We start from the raw sequence: 12,777 nt of genomic DNA, 5'->3' as shown, positions 1-12,777 counted from the left end.
AGACGCGAAGTCGCGTGTGTGGAAAACTACCGTGAATTGTCTCTCTAACCAAATCCCTAGAAGACATCCCAGATAGCGCCCTGAGATACCAGGGATTCTCAGTGGTTCCTCTGGCAGCGTTGGACGAGTTTGCTGATCTGCCGTCAGTTATTCAGACCGCAATCCCCCTCGTGCTGAAAGTGTGTGCGTCATGAAAGCCGGCTCGAACTAACGATCGGTAAGACAGTTGTTTATTTTGTTTACTCATTGAGTGAAGTGGCAACCTGTTTTGTGCCTCAACGAACCCCAGCATCGTATCAGGCCTGCAACAGGGTATTTATTTTATTTAGATTTGTATATTTGAATTGACACCCGGGTGTTTTTGATTACTGTTGGGCAGAGGTGGAGAATCCAGGGGTCAGAAAGTAAAAGTCCTGCCATATATTTATTCCACCCATGAACTCACACAGCAAAAACTCCAGTGTTAAATTAACTCTCCTGGGAGTTTATTTGGCTCCAGGCTCGTTAATGAGATAATTAAGTGATTAATTGAGTGATGATTGAGCATTATTGAAGACACCTGATGTTAACAAGCAGAATTACTGAAGGAGAAAATCTCTTTTTTAAGTTGCCATTATGGTGATCAGTGTTTGCTTTAGTTGGGCTCTTGACCCTTAAACTAATTACTTTAGATTTTGTTTGGCTGTTGTATCTGGGTTATAACTCTCAGATGAACAAAGAGAAACGTTGATCAGGTGGTGTTGGTTATGTTTTGACATAATCATAATTTGACCTGAATCACAAAACTCATTTAGAGAGTTAAGTTTACCTTGTTAATTATAGCGGCATGTGATTCTAATATTATGCCATGTTAATCATTTTCAATGTAATCAGAAAGATTTCTTGAAAGTTGTTCTGATCAAAAGACTTTGAAAAAAATATATGATTCGGACACACTGACACCAAGAATCAGCCTGTGATTCTCAACAATGGTGACAATAATAAAGCATGTTGCAGTGCATTCTGGGTGCCACCAATCAAAACTCATCCATGGCTCCCATCATGCATTGCGGTATGAATAAATTATGATCTGAATTGTCTTGTTTTCCTAATTGAATATTCTTTTTGTCACCATTGTTGAGATTCATACACTGAATCTTGATGTCTGTGTGTGCCTTAAAGAAAGATTTTCTTTTTCTTTATCAGAACAACTTTTAAGAAATAATTTGAATTATATTGAAAAATCTGGATCTTAATCTGTAGAATCACTGTGATGTTGTAATGACCAATATACATTTAAGTCAGAGATTAGGCTCTAATTGAGTTCAGTGATTCAGATCAAATTATGAATATGTTATAACCAACACCACCTGATCAATTATTCTTTTTGTTCGTCTGGCTGTAATAACTCAGATCAACAGCCAAACAAAATCTAAAGATAATCATTTGAAGGTCAACTGCCCAACTAAATCGAACACCGATCTCCATAATGGTGACTAAAATTGTGATTTTTCTCCTTCAGTAATTCTGCTTGTTAACATCAGGTGTCTTCAATAATGTTCAATCATCACTCAATCAATCACTTAATTAGCTCGTTAACTTTAACACTCTTGAGTCTGGAGCCAAATAAACTCCCAGGAGAGTTCATTTAACACTGGAGTTTTTGCTGTGTGAGTTCATGGGTGGAATAAACATATGGCAGGACTTTTACTTTCTGACCCCTGGACTCTCCACCTCTGCTGTTGGGGAATGTTTATGTGAGCCGTAACAGTTGTGTTGAGACAACAAAGACTCGGTGGACTTGAGTATACTAATCAACACATTGATGATATTTGGGGCATTTTGTGTATTTACTGTCCATCTTATTAGTTTATCTGTTATATAAATCACCAGAGTATATAAATCACCAGAGTGATAAGGAATATTAATACAGTGTTGTATTTGTAAATTGTTGATTTGAGTTTTAAGGAGGAAAGATCCTTTTGTTGTAAAACTTTAAAGGGTTAACTTTTATTTTATCTCCAATTGCTATTTGATTTTTGTTTTATTTGAGTGAACTACTAAAAGTTTATATTTTACTTCAGACTCTGTGGTTATTTTAGTCTATTATTAAGCATACTAATTGAAAAGATAAGGGTTTATTGAAATAAAATGTATAATATTCAGAGGCTACTTAGAGAGATCTAAAAATGAACTTACCCAGGGCCCCTCCCACTTAAATCGAAGGGAGAAGGGCGCTACTATTTGAAAACAGCGACTCATCCCACATGGAAAGAATCTATATGAGGATATATGCGCATATATGAAACCTATATGCAGTTTATATGCACATATATGCTGCATATATACAGCATATATGCACATATATGATAATATATATGCTGCATATATGCGTATATATGCCACATATAGGCATAATTGAGGTGCATATATGTGCATATACAGGCCATATAGGTCTCCTGTATTGCTTCTTTATATATACATATAAGCCCTATATGTACATACAAGATATGTCTCCTATAGCTCATGGCAGGATGGTCATTTTGTAGCTCATATCTCACTTTGGAAACTGTCATACATGATGCCTAGCTCAGATAGGCACATCTATCAATTCGAAGCTCACGGAGCTGAGATCAAAAAGATAAAAAAATAAAAATAAAAAAAAAATTCTGTTCAGTTTTTTGTCTTATTTTTGTTCTTGTACTATTTGATTGTTCTTAAGTAAATAAATAATGTAAATTTCTACATTTTGGGGTTTTATTTATGTTGCCTACACTGTAAAAAAAAGTGTACTTTTACAGGTAATGGTCTGTATTTTTTTTACAGAATTTTACCGTTTTGTCATTATAGTGAATGCCTGTTATTTTACAGATATTTGCTGTAATTTAAAGGTCCACTATTAAATTTACAGGTAATTGCTTGTATTTTGGTTTTACATCAATTTACGTTTTTTAAGGAACTTGTCTGTATTTTTACAAAGTAATATTTTACAGATTTTTTTCTGTGAAATTAGAAAACAAAGAAAAGAAGGTATAACTGCAGAAATCTGCATCTATTCAATATGTTGTCCTTACAGATTATTAAGCATGTGGGGGTTAAAGTGAGGTTTTTTTTAAGGTTAAATAATAGTATTTGTACATACAGCCTACCCTACATAGGCTACAGTAGACCTGTATTGAATTGTTGGGACATTCTACCAGAAACGTACATTTCCACTTTAAAAAATCTTGGGGAAAAAAATATATTTTTCTTAAATCTGAACGTTGAGACATATGGAGGACATGTTAAACTATGAGAAACACATATCATCCCATCTCAGCATGTTTTTATGATTAAATAAAATACATTTTTATACGCATTTCACCCCTAAAATGTCAGGCCCTGTCACAGACAAATTTGTATATGTTAGAATGGTTTCCTAATGAATTTCTTTGATACAGATAGCATTTTCTTATTGATCACATGTCCCTGATTGTATCTAACATGGTTTTATAATTCCTTTAAGAAATATAAGTAACTTTTCGGTCAACTGTAGTACACAAAATCACAGAATACCCGCAGGCACTCATATAGTTGTAAAATAACTACCTTTACATAGGAGATTTTTATAAAAACATAGTAGTGGATATATACCCCCACCTTCATCTACACAGTTAAAGAGATTAATTAATTAATATTTCCTCAAATAGTACACTTTTATCATAATTTCCTGTGTGACAGGACTGACCATGGCGTGACAGGACTGACGGTACTGTGACAGGACTGACTTTATGGATTTTGATGATGCAGAAAAAGTTATGTTTTGTGTTCTTTCTTTAAGTTTTGATTGGCATTTCTTTTTTAAATTATTATTATAATTTTAATGTTAAAGTAATATTAGACTATGGTAAAATTCAGCCAAGGACATACATAATATTGCCAAAAGTATTGGGACAGCCCTCCAAATAATTGAATTTAGGTGTTTAAATCACTTCCATGGCCACAGTTGTATAAAAATCAAGCACCTTGGCCTTCATTTTACTATTGCATGCGTTAAATACATAACATATGCAATAAATGTAATAAAAAAGAACAATAACATTAATTTGTAAGGCCGTGTCACACAGGAATGTGACAGGGCCTGATGTGACAGGGCCTGACGGTTGGCCATTGTAAACTGCCATTACTCAGCCTGCTAGCATGCTAGCATAAAAACTGTTAACATGCAAGCAAGGAATTTCAATAACCTTTTTAGACATGTTTTGGATTTAAAACATTTTCATTATTTTCTGGAATGTTTAACCGTGACAGGGCCTGACCCTTTAGCTCGTCTTCCTAAAAAAAACATACAAAAACAAGCTTAAAATCATACAATTCAATGAAACAATTCAGCCTTAATCAATGTAAGCTTCACCTGGGTCAAATGATGTCACTTCCTCTGAGTGATACCCTTAAAGGTGTATTTCACACATTTTATGTAGAGTTTTATGTAAACGTGACAGGACTGACCAAAACATGGGGACAGTTGTAAAATAGAATTTATTTGTAGAATTTATATATAATTTTATGTTTTTGATCAGTTGATGTGAATGATAACAGCTTAAACTTGTTATTGATGAGTTTTTTTTTTTTAAATAACAGTTTGTAGCATAACAAAACTATGAAAGCTGTAGCTCCAATTTGGCTGAGGACAAGGGCATGGACAGGATTTGTAATTTTCAAAAGTGTTTTTAATAAAGAAAAAAATATCTGAGAACCTAATGAATGACATATTCCTTTACAGAACAACTCACAGAAATCAACTATGAGCCAGTTTTAGAAATTTTTGGATGAAATACTTTTTTATTCACTGTAACAATTCAAGGACAGATAATGTACGTTTCTGGTAGAATGTCCCTTTAGGCTATAGTCTTTTAATCTTGTCTTGCAAATAGATGCTCATTTTGATCATTATTTCATTGTCTTATTCTCCCATAATTTCATGTATATTTTATTAATATTTTTCTAAATCTCCGTTGCTGCACATTCAGGGCTTTGTGTGTGTGTGTGTGTGTGTGTGTGTGTGTGTGTGTGTGCGCGCGCGCGCGCGCGATGACGCAGATTCAAATTCGCCGCCATTACGTTTCCGCTGTTTAGTCCCGCCCACAACGGTCAGCTGATCAGTCGACTTTGGATCTTAATCAAGTGCAAGTGGGAGATTTGAATTCAGTCTACTCTCCTGAAGTGGATTGTGAGATTAACAGGGGTTCAATATGACACCTCATAATTCAAAGCAATCGTGTTCGTCGAGAGCAGCCGTGAGCAGGAGCCCTAGCTGTTGTCAGTTTGGATTCTTCGGAAATAGCACCCTTTTCAGTGAGCCTGGTTCGTCACAGCGGACATCATGCCAACCGATCACCGGCTGAGGTAAGAGTCTGCATGTGAACGATATTTTATATTACATTTGTGTTAAGTTTACGTTACAGTTTTCAAGCTAACGTTAGCATTTTAAATGATGAGCTGGAGGCAAAACACTGAAAATGTAGCATGCATCTTTACATTTTCCATCTGTTTTAAGAAAGATCAGTTGAACCCACACCTCAAAAAATACCTAAAACAAGCTTTCGTAGACTTGTTATACATAAAGTCCGTTTAATTGTGTATAAAATCTTTGTTAATACGCGATAGTATCTGTCAGTAAATCAATCTCTTAAATGGCGGGACATTTTTAAACACTGTCTGGAAGCTGAAAACTCTTCTCTTACAAAATAGTAACCACGTTTTTGGCGGATTTTTATTACCATTTTTAATAACCACAGTTATACTACAAATAGGCCTAACGTTACCAAGGTTTTTTTTTTTTTTTGGTTAAACCATAGTTAATTTTCATAAGGGTTAATGTGGTTATCAAGACCGTTAAGAAAACGAATTCAGCAAATACTGTACTGTTGATGATACAGGAAAACACATGAGGCTAGTATATGAACACCACATGATCAATTCCATATTCTGGCTGCATGCTTGCCAACACGTCAGTTGAGGTTTTGCATTGTCCCAGTGGAACATATTCTGACATATGCAAATGTAATACTGAGTTGTAAAAAAAAAAATATATATATATATATATATTTGTGATTTCAGGTCAAGTGGAAAGCAGAATGATCATGGCAAACAAGGTATGGGAAGAAGTAATTTAAAATATTGTAATGGCCGAGTCTTCTGATTCCATATGATTGCACTAAAAGTGGCAGAAAATTTAATTTGTTTTATACTATATTTTCCCATGTGAATATTCATTTGATCCTTGTGAGGCCACTGGAGCTGCACAAGGTTTGGTTTTGCTTCAGTAAGACCACGATTGTGTTAGATTCCACCCATCTATTATTATTATTTTTTTGTATTGTAACTAGGCTCTGTCATTTAGAAACATGGGTTTTCCTATCACTTATAATGACATATATCTCTACCTTTCATTCCAGCCAGAGGATCTGACGGTTGCTGCTCGCATCTCAGCCTACCTGATGGAAAATTCTTGCTGGATGAATGACCTTCACCTTCAATTCAACCTTGCCAAGACAGAACTGCTTATGGTTTCACTTTCAGCCAAACCATGCGATCCTGCTGATTTGCCTTATACAACACCAGAAAGATCCGGCCCTTCCTATCGGAGCCACACAACTCCTTGTCTAAGCTCTTGTTCTATCCAGACTGGACTATTGTAATGCTCTCCTGGCAGGCCTTCCAGCATCAGTCAAACCTCTGCAACTGATCCAGATGCTGCAGCAAGACCTAAACTCACTGCTTCAGATCTATGTGTCTCCAGAAGCTTGTGTTCTGCAAGTGAACGGCGCCTTGTGGTGCCATCATCCCAAAGAGACACAAAACCACTTTCACTGACCTTTCCCTGGACTGGTCCCTGCTGGTGGGATGACCTGCCCAACTCAACACATTTTCAAAAAACTGCTAAAGATCCATCTTTTCATAAACACTTGACCCAATAATACTAAATCTTTGTTTTAATAATAAATAAATAAACTTGTGTACTGTGCTACACTAACTGGGACTTGTCACTGCACTTGTTGCTTCTATTGTTCTCTTAATTTTTAAGTCACTTTGGATAAAATGTAATTGTAAATGTGTAAAATAAGTTATATTAGAGTATAAAGGCATACAGCAATTGCCTTTTAATGTAGATATTTTTACATGTTCTAAATTATATACTAAGATTGTATTTCCTATCATTCACATATCTTGATGTTCAGTGTTTGTTTAATGAGTAATACTGTAAATGTGCAGGTATTTTGTACTTATACGTTTAATTAATTTAACAGAAATTGACTGTACATTTGCTATTATTAAGTACTTAATTAGAGATTGGTCAAAGTTGTGAAATTGGAAATGCCTTAACTGTAAATATACAAACTTTGAATTTGAATTTATGTATTTAATGCATTTTTATACATAACTTCATAGTTATTATACACAGGAAAAACTATATATTAAAAGATAATTACTGTAGATAGACAGCATTATTATAAAATAACTTTATAAAACCCTAAATTTACAGTTTAACTTGAAAGTTAAATGGTTTTTTTTAAATGTAATTTGACATCATTTATCAGTTTTTCCACGGTTTAATAAGCCATTATCAACAGTAATGTACTGTAATTTAATAAATTTTGACTGTAAAGTCAATTCTGTATTTTCACTGTTTTTGCCTGTAATTTTGTGAAATGGTTATTTGCTGTAATTTAACGGAATCCGTCTGGAAACTTTGCTGCCAGAGATTTACCGTTTGTATACGGGATTTTTTTTTTTTTACAGTGTAGGCCTAGTAGCTATGGATTTTAATAATTTTACTAATATATAGTAGGTAAACATATAGGTGCATATATAGGTGAACATATAGGTGCATATATGTGAACATATAGGTGAGCATATATAGGTGAACATGTAGGTGCATATATGTGCATATATGTACATATAATATAGGAAAACGGCCAATTTTATATATGTCACATATATTAAAAACATATATCAAAACATATATTAAAACATATATGTTTATATAGGTTCTTTCCATACAGGAAATATAAGATAAATGTAAATAAATAATCTCAGTGTGAATTACTTTAAGACAGAGGAGTGAAGAGAGAACCAAGAAATCAGCCAAAAACAACAAGCTGCACAATTACAGTTTTTCTGAATTGCTAAAACACATTTCTTGAAACCATCACTCACTTTCTCAAAACCTTAAACACAAAAGCAAATGTTCAAAACTCATTCAGAGAATCTCTGACTCTTCTGGCAAAATCAAACAATGCTTTCAGATCTTACACACATCAGTCAATATTATAAACACTACAGATCATTCGTTAGACACTACATGGCAAATGGAGAACACAGAATCCAAAGCATGCAGTTACAGGAGAAATATTTATTTATTTATTGTAAGAAAGTAAACAAATTTTGCAATTATGTAAAAAATGCACTGCAAGTACTGTATAGTATTGTACTGAATATTGTATAGTATCGAATGTCTGTATATTCAGCATTTGCATACTGTGAAATACAGTGACCAACTGCAGAAGCCCAAAAGGTTACAGTAAAAAACTGTAAATGAAAAGCATGTTACTGTAAAGTACAGTCAGAAGAGTTGAGCAACTGCAGAATCAAGGTCAGTGAGAGAGATTTATTCTGCTTCAGCTTCACGTCTTCATGTCGGTCCGGCCAGAGAATATCATCTCTGCAGGAGAAGAGGAAAACCCTGAAGCAGATCCAGCCTTGACAACATTCTCCACACCTTCCTCTTCCTCTTCCTCCTCGTTCATCACCTCTTTCACACACCCTTCCTCCGCTTACTCACACTCTTCCTCTTATACACATACTCTTCCTCCTCTTATACTCACACTCTTCCTCCTCTTATACACATACTCTTCCTCCTCTTATACTCACACTCTTCCTCCTCTAACTCAGACTCTTCCTCCTCTTATACTCACACTCTTCCTCCTCTTATACTCACACTCTTCCTCCTCTAACTCAGACTCTTCCTCCTCTAACTCATACTCTTCCTCCTCTTACACTCACACTCTTCCTCCTCTTATACTCATACTCTTCCTCCTCTTATACTCATAGGGCCCTTTCTTGCACCCAGCGCAATTGAGTTTGTACACCGACGCATGTATCATTCCTATTTTGCACCCGCGCAAAGCAGACTTTTCCCTCCACAGAAGCACGTCGGTAAGTTAGGAAATACACTTGCGCTCCCGGGGGCGGTTCAGCGCAAAGAGGAGGCGTGTTCCGGCGCAAACGTTCCTTCATGCTATTTTGCAGGTTTAGAAAACAATTGCGCCACTAACCAGGAAAAAATAGTTTAAAGTCAGTGGCGCGTTGCACATGTTGTTCATATGCTATTTTAAGGGCGCATGCTTGGCCATAATCAATGTAGCGTGTGCACAACACGCATACACTTTGATTCTCTCATCTACACAGAAGCAGCAGTTTTCATTTTTGCAAATCATACATTATTACGATAGATAGATAGATAGATAGATAGATAGATAGATAGATAGATAGACAATTTATTATAAAAGCATACATCTAGCTTACACATTTACCCAAATTATCATACGCCTGTTTAACCGAAGTTAATTTGGGTGGGTTTCTCCATTTCAATGTAACTTCTCTCTTTTACGGCCGTGACGAGAGCGTTGCTCTCCTTGGCTGTGAACCGCTCCTGGCGCGCGCCTGGCAAATCCGCCGTTACAATAGCAATCCGCTATGGAAAAAGCGCGTCTGCTCTTAAAGGGAATGTGAGATGACGCTCTGATTGGTTTATTTCACGTTACGCCCAAACCACACCTATGAATAATGAAACTACTTCAGACCAACCCATTTTAGATTTGCGCCTGGCGCAAGAGTCATTTATCCCGCCGGGAAAATAGCAACAGCGCCGAGACCCGCCCACAAAGTTACTTGCGCTTTGCGCTTGACACTTGCATTTCAGATCGTTAAAATAGGGCCCACACTCTTCCAGATAAATTCATTTAAAACACAGACATCAATAATCAGCCTGTGAATCTCAACAATGGTGACAATAATAAAGCATGTTGCAGTGGCTGCCACCAATCACAACTCATTAATGGCTCCCATCATGCATTGCGGTATGAATAAATTATGATCTGAATTGTCTATGTAATGTACTTTTCCTAATTGAATATTCTGCTCCTCACCATTGTTGAGATGCATAGACTGAATCTTGACATCTGTGTGTGCCTAAAAGAATATTTTTTTTTTTTTAAACAACTTTTAAGAAATCCTTTATATTATATCAAAAATTCTGGGCATTTATGCAGATTCACAAACCAACAACATAAATCGAAGTCAGAAAGAAGAATTTTAATGAGTTCAGTGATCAAGTTCAAATGATGATTGTCATAACATAACCAACACCATCAGATCACTTTTTTCGTTGTTCAACTAGTGATTATAATTCAGAAACAACAGACAAACAAAATCTAAAGTTAATAATATGGGTCAAGAGTCCATCTAAAGCAACCATTGATCGTCATAACGGTAACTTACAATTTGAGCTTTTCTCCTTCAGTGATTCTGCTTGTTAACATCAGGTGTCTTCAATAATGCTCAATCATCACTAAATTAATCACTTAATTATCTCATTAACTTAAACACTCTTGAGTGTGGACTCATACACTCCCAGGAGTGTTAATTTAACACTGGAGTTTTTGCTGTGTACAAAGAGCCGTAGTTAACTGACAAGCTGAGCCATATCGCATTAATTATCGCTGGCGATACGTTCCGCGATATTAATGCGATATGGCTCAGCTTGTCAGTTAACTACGGCTCTTTGCAGTAAATGCCGCTCCATCTGAAAGCAGGTGATGGCGATTTACTACTAATCAAGGAACCGCGCTTTACTGACGAGATGCGCATAACAATATCGCGATTTAAATCGCCCAGCCCTAGTTCCTGTGTAGTTATTCATTAATGCTGGAACTGGTTTCTAAAGTCTTGTGATGTACAGAGTTGATCTGTGTATATGAATATTTTGTCGATTGTCACCGTTGTTGAGATTCATACGCATATTCTTGATGTAATTGTTTGACTAAGACTTTCTGAAAACACTTTTTTAAAGACATCATTCTGCACGGCTGGATAACATGATGCAATTTCACAACACTGTTATAATTAACTGCAAATCGGGCATCATGCATATACTCAACAACTTGCTCAGATTAATATTTGATGATTATGTAATTTATATTTATACATATTTTATACAAATACAGTTACAACAGCCAGATAAAAGTCTACAGAAAAGTAAAGGGTTCAAGAGTAAATGTGCCACTAATTATTCAATGAAACATAAACATCTAAACCTCTGTTGAACGATCCGAGTTGTGTATCTACACATTAGTGTGTAAAAGGTTTCAACACACTTCTGTGTAAAGAGGAATAACACATTAGTATAATAACACGTGTAGTCCTTATATAAACACACAGATGTGTAAAGAAATTACACAGGTTGTGTGTTAGATTCTACACAACGTGTCATTTTTAACGCATTTCTTTTTACAGGTTGTGTTGTTTTCGACACATAATTTTATAAGAGCGCGCCGCTAAAGTGAAATGAGATCAGGTGATGATGGTTACCTGTTGATGATTTTATAATCATCATGAATTAGACTGATTCACTGATGTCTTTGGAATCTAACAATTGTGTTGATCCATTAATATTTTCACATCACAAACCCTGTGTTTCTGCAGCGTGAGATCCAGCAATATTATAACAATCAGTTAGAAGACTTTAACAAACATGACCACGAAAAAGTCAACCTAATATGACACACACAGACATCAACAATCAGCGTATGAATCTCAACAATGGTGACAATCAAAAGTACCTTGAAGTACTTAACCTTTCTGCAATGCATGCTGGGAACCAGCATAGTACAAAACTCCCAGCATACATTGCAACATGAATAAATTATGCAGCTGAATTGTCCTATTATTTTGTTTAATTCTAAAAAAAATTGCTGTTGGTTTTGTTATGAATTAGTAGCTTTTCAGTGATGTTCTGAATTAATCTGTTTATCTAAATATTTGTGATTGTCACCATTGTTGAGATTCATACGCTGATTGTTGATATCTGTGTGTCAGCGTAAGCTTATTTTTTTGAATTCATGTTTATTAAAAGATTTAAACTGATTGTTATAATATTGCTGGTTCTCATGCTGCAGAAACACAGGGTTTGTGATGTGAAGATTTTAATGAATCAACACAATTGCTAGATTCCAAAGACATCAGTGAAACAGGTTATTTCATGATGATTATAAAGCCATCAACAGGAAACCATCATCACCTGATCTCATTTCACTTTAGCTTTCTTTGCTGCTGCAAATGTGTTTGACAAACACTCTGTCACAGCAGACAAAAGATATAATAAGAGTTAAGAGCCCAACTAATGGAAACACTATTCACTGTTATGGTGACTTCAAATGAAACACATTAGAGTTAAACCTCTGTTCATTCTCAATAAAAACTTCTGTAGACGTCTGACAGAAATAAAGTCAGTCTGGTTAGTAATAAGTGAAGCTGGTAACGCTGTTTGTGGAGTTGTTTAATCCAAATTAAACATTTAATCCATTGTCCAGATTTAATGTCTTCTTTTCTCTTCAGTTGATTTCATCTAAGACTGTAGCTGCGTTTACATGGACACTTATAATCGGATTGACGGCTCAATCGGACTAAAAAACCTTCATGTAAACACCTTAATCGATCCGATTGAGCTTGATCCATATGAAATTTCGATCGGATTGA

General features: G+C 35.4%; 1 protein-coding gene and 1 long non-coding RNA gene across 2 annotated transcripts in view; one reads left to right on the top strand and one right to left on the bottom strand.

The window, feature by feature from the left end:
- Positions 1–12,777, bottom strand: part of LOC309493654 (B-cell receptor CD22-like) — a 265,008-nt gene that overhangs the window by 90,558 nt on the left and 161,673 nt on the right. The window lies entirely within an intron of this gene.
- LOC309493956 lies at positions 5,144–7,007 on the top strand. The gene is made up of 3 exons (XR_014204133.1): positions 5,144–5,364; positions 6,079–6,113; positions 6,417–7,007. It is a non-coding gene; the product is annotated as an uncharacterized lncRNA (long non-coding RNA).

The sequence above is a fragment of the Leuciscus leuciscus genome (genome assembly GCF_965113295.1).
Source record: "Leuciscus leuciscus genome assembly, chromosome: 3".
NCBI lineage: Eukaryota > Metazoa > Chordata > Actinopteri > Cypriniformes > Leuciscidae > Leuciscus > Leuciscus leuciscus.
Note: the sequence above shows the minus strand (reverse complement) of the source record. Positions and strands in the feature narration are given on the sequence as shown.